This window comes from Octopus bimaculoides, chromosome 1 (assembly GCF_001194135.2).
Source record: "Octopus bimaculoides isolate UCB-OBI-ISO-001 chromosome 1, ASM119413v2, whole genome shotgun sequence".
NCBI lineage: Eukaryota > Metazoa > Mollusca > Cephalopoda > Octopoda > Octopodidae > Octopus > Octopus bimaculoides.
Genome location: NC_068981.1, coordinates 159477144 through 159482072, shown reverse-complemented (window position 1 = coordinate 159482072; position 4929 = coordinate 159477144). Strand labels below are relative to the sequence as shown.

Below are 4929 nucleotides of genomic sequence, written 5' to 3'. Positions count from 1 at the left end.
CTTCTTTACACACGCACGCGTGCGCACGATCACACACTGACACACACACATGCGCACGCACGCACGCAAACACACACACACACACACACACACACACACACATACACACACAGTGAGCAAACTAGTCGCAGACGTCAAAGCAGGCAACAGTTCGTTGACCCATCTTACTGTTGTTAACTCCTGTCCTTTTCCCCCAAATCTAGGCTAATGGAAGGCAATATTTATAACATCGTTTATAACATCCTCAATTTCTCTCTTCACTTTTCATCAGAATGGATTCGAAAATTCGAACATACTTTGGGAATGGTCATTAGCTTCATAAAACCATGCAGAAACCAATTCTATTACACTCAATATTACCAAAGCTTTTAAGAAATTGCGGCATGTAAACATCGTAGTGGAATTACCTCACTATGAATTATTTACGATTTAATTACTTGATCCACTCTCTTTACTGGCCTTATCTGTTCCTGACGGCAACTTTGTCCAAATAACTCACCTCATGAAATTCCCTCTGGTATGCGCCAATAATTCAGCTTCCTTTTGTCGCTTTATAAATTACATTCCATCAACCAATCTGACGAAGAATACCAAAATGGATATTTATTTATTTAATCATTTTAAGCTGGTAAACCACGATAGACTGAGAAAGGTATATAATACCTCTTATATATAGCAAGAGATAAAAACAAAGACCAAAAATACAAAATTGTAAATTATGGATAAACAATAAAATACCGGTATCTATGACATTTATAATGTGTATGCAAACGCTGTTTTGATCTGATTTGGTTGTCTCAGAACGATCAAGGTAGATATTCGTCACTGAGGGGAGCAAATCAGATCAAAACACTATGTCTGATCCACCGGCATTCTGAGTGAAGCCCTGTGTTTTTAACCTTCACATCTCTGTGAAAAGTTTCTGAGAAAAATCTTAGAGTTAGTATCGTCTCATGTTTGTGTTGATATTATAAATGTTGTACACAGGTATTTTAATCTAAGGCTATTAGAAATGTGTATATTAAAATAAAGAATAGCTAAATGTTGCTGTTGTTAAATATTTGTGTCGTCCCCTTGAATCAGGAGATCTTATTTTTGGTTGGTGGATGCTTGAAAATAAATTCCACCCTCAGCTTTGGTTACGTTTTTGAGACAAGTTTTAAGATGTCTTCTCCCTAAGACTGGTACATTTTTTTTACAAAGCATTTGTGACTTACCGTTACTCAGTACTTTACGAAACAACGAGGGAGTTTCTACGCATATGAGCGATCGACCTGCTAGATGTAGCTAGCAAATCTCCTTCAAAACCACATTCTGTCTTCTAAAAACATAAACCACGCCAATGTCACCTGCCTCGGAGACTATGGAAACAACCCTTCACCAGACCAAACCAATTAAGAAAATGTCACATTGGAAAATGTAATCCTGTATATACAGAGACAAGATGGTCATGTCTGGAATGATTTCTATCATAAATCTGCTCTATCAACAACAACAACAATAACCAGCATTCCATACCCAACCGATGATGCAGTGTGTATGGGATTTACGCAACCTGTTAGAAATAGCTAAATCTCCTTCAAATTCTACCTTAATGATTTAAAAGAAGGAAACATTGGACAATGTACTCTTCGATGTGCAATATACTAAATGGTGAAACGCCTAGCTTCTCATAGGTCTTCTAGACCTGACCTGGAGCTAAACAGCAATAATGACCAGCAACCCATTCACGAAAATATATACCTCCCACACACTGGCATTGGTAGAATGTGAGCACGTTCCAAGTATCAGTCTCGACCAGGATTTTTTGATTGAAATTGAAGAAAAGTCTTGTGCCTGGTTTCCAGTTGTCTTCTCTGAGAATTTTCATAAAATTTTATGTCGGTCGTCAAAAAGGAAGAGTTTCCGAAGAAAAAATAATAGCACAGAATCTGATATGAAACACGAACTTATGCACTCTTTGATCAAAAGTCATCATCGTGCCACTTGACAAAAAGAGAACATTTTCAAAAGATGGCATACGTTATAAACAAAATTGAATGGAAAATATGTGACAAGAAGAAAGAAAATTAGAAAGTAATTCCGCAGGACTAATATCTAATTTCGCAACTCATCTTGGTTCTTGGAGTAATGTTGAAGATCCAATTCTTAATGAAGTGATTCAAGTGATGTAATTTCCCGTTTCATTGTTCCAGCCCCAAGCCAACAAAACCGTCATCAATATTAGAAGTTTGAAAGGCAGCGAACTGGCAGAAACGTTAGCACGTCAGACGAATTGCTTAGTGTATTTAATCTGTCATTACGTTCTGGGTTCAAATTCCGCCGAGGTCGACTTCACCTTTCGGGGTCGATAAATTAAGTAACAGTTGCGTACTGGGATCGATCTAATCGACTGGACTCCTCCCCCAAAATTTTGGGGCCTTGTGCCTAGAGTAGAAAAGCATATTAAAAGTTTGAAGAAGGTGTCGAGCTGGCAGAATTGCTTGTACGCTGAACAAAATGCTTAGCGGTATTTTGTCCGTCTTTTCATTCTGAGTTCAAATTCCGCCGAAGTCGATTTGCTTTTCATCTTATCTGGGTAGATAAATTAAGTACCAATGGAACACTGGGGTTGATGTAGTCGACTAGTCCCCTCCCACCAAATTTCAGGCCTTGTGCCTTTAGTAGAAAGGAATATTAAAAGTTTGAAGAAAGCGGCGAGCTGGCAGAATCGTTAGGACGCTGGGCGAATTGCTCTGCGGCATTTCATTCGTCTTCACGTTCTGACTTCAAATCCCACTGAGGTCAACTTTGCCTTGCATTTTACGGGGTCGATAAAATAAGAAATAAGTACCAATTGAACACTGGAATAAATGTGATCGACTTACCCCCACCCCGAGCTTGCAGGTCTTGTGCCCTCGAAAAACAATATTAAAAGTCTGGGGCGATGGATTCGCAGAATCGTTAAGAATGTCCGACATAATATTTGTTCGTAGCTAAATATGCGATATTTTGTTGCGACCCTTTAAGTTCTGAGTTATAATGTTGCCGAGGGGTCAACTTTGCCTTTTATCCTTCCGAGAGCGATAAACTAAAATACCAGACGAGTACAGGGACCGATTTAATTAAGTTTTCGTTCGCTCTCTTCTCCCCCCCCATTCTCTTTCTAAATATCTGTCTTTATGCCTTTTTTTTAGAAATCAATGTTAAAGGGTTGAACGGTTGATTAACATTTGATAATTATTATAGTAGCTTTCGTCCGTCTTTACGTTCTGAGTTGAAATTCCGCCGAGGTGGACTTTGCCTTTCATCATTTCGGGATCGATAAAATGAGTACCACTTGAGCACTAGGGTCTATATAATCAACTTGCTCACTCCACTGAACTTGCTGGCCTTGTGCCAAATTTCGAGATCAATATTATTATAGCAGTTAAGGCGGCGAGCTAGCAGAATCGTTACCGCGCCGAGCAAAATACTTAGCGGCATTTCGTCTGTCTTTACGTTCTGAGTTCAAGTTCCGCCGAGATTGATAAAATAAGTACCATTTGTACGCGTAATCCACTTAGCCCCCGCCCTCGAACTTACTGCCTTGTGTCAAAATTTGAAACCAATATTATTTGTTGTTTAGTTCCTTGTCAGCCCTGACTGAGCAGGCCTATGATCGAAGGGATTCCACCGAGGATCATCCAGTCTATTTTAGGAGTATTCAAGATTGCATTGACCAATGTGAGATTTAAGGGAAATCTAGTCGCTATTTTCTATCGAGTCGAGTAATTCACAACTCAAAGAAAGGTTTAGTTAATATTTTTTTCAAATATATTCGGATACATTTATTGCCATAAGTAGTAAAATAAAGGTTAATGATCCGTGTTACATCGAATGTATTATTTTTATTTTGGTGGTGATGGCGGAAGCCGGAAAGGGACCCGAACATTAACGACAATTATAATTTTCTCGATGCATCCGTAATTTCATTCGGTCTATTATCACTTGATGTAATTAAATTAATTGTTATAGACAGAGTGTTCATTCAATACTTTACAGAGATAAACAATTACGATACAATATTTTTTGGTCTGGTTCCCATAGGTTATGGTTGTGAAAATTCCAGCATTTCCCATAAAACACATCAAGATATATTAATGGTTAACACTGCGCCAACAGTGGAGACCTGCTAAAAATAGCAGCCAAATCTTCAGTCAAATCACTTTTTAATGTATTTTATGAAATACGAATGGCACATCGGATAATATAGTCGCATATTGCATTATGCCAGAAAGAGAAAAGATGACATGATCATAGTTGAAATACTTTTAATTGTAAATCTGATCATGGCTGAATTGGGACGAAATAACAACAACAATGGTTAACGTTTATTGCTATTGTTTACCTCCATTCGAGTTATTCCAACCGCGACCATCCAATACTTTTCTGTCTATCAATATATCTAAACTTGTATTACCTAACGTGTCCCGTTTTTAAAGGGTAAGATGGTTGGTATTTCTAACGGTCCGAGCGACCATATATATATAACAGATCAAGTGACCATATATATATATATATATATATATATAACAAGTAGAAAGATATATTTTATTCAACGCATAGATACTGAACAGTATAGATATTGTAGTAACGCTATGCGCATGCGTAGTCTCACGCATGCGTGGAATTCAACAACCAAGCTTTCCCTCTTCATTCTGTCTCTTTCTTGCTGGCCAGCGATTGAGCAAGGACGTGTTTAACCGTCTCTCTCCACCTTTCGAACTTACGCTAGACAGCTCGCTCACATCTACATACCAACGTCCCAACAACCATGCTCACACACACAGAAGACGTCTCAACAAACAAGAGCTAAAGATGTATATATTCCACCTTGAATAAATGTTGTTTGTGTTGATAGTCTGGAGTTCAGCGTTCCGTTAATTCTTAATATTATATAGGAAAGTC

At 38.2% G+C, this 4929-nt stretch overlaps 1 long non-coding RNA gene across 4 annotated transcripts in view; it reads right to left on the bottom strand.

Annotated features, from left to right (window-relative positions):
• The window catches only part of LOC106884408 (uncharacterized), a 91152-nt gene that overhangs the window by 62768 nt on the left and 23455 nt on the right, over nt 1-4929 (bottom strand). For all 4 annotated transcript variants that reach the window (XR_001411242.2, XR_001411241.2, XR_001411240.2 and 1 more), the window contains exon 2: nt 500-577. This is a non-coding gene — a long non-coding RNA (uncharacterized LOC106884408). The remainder of the gene's footprint in view (nt 1-499; nt 578-4929) is intronic.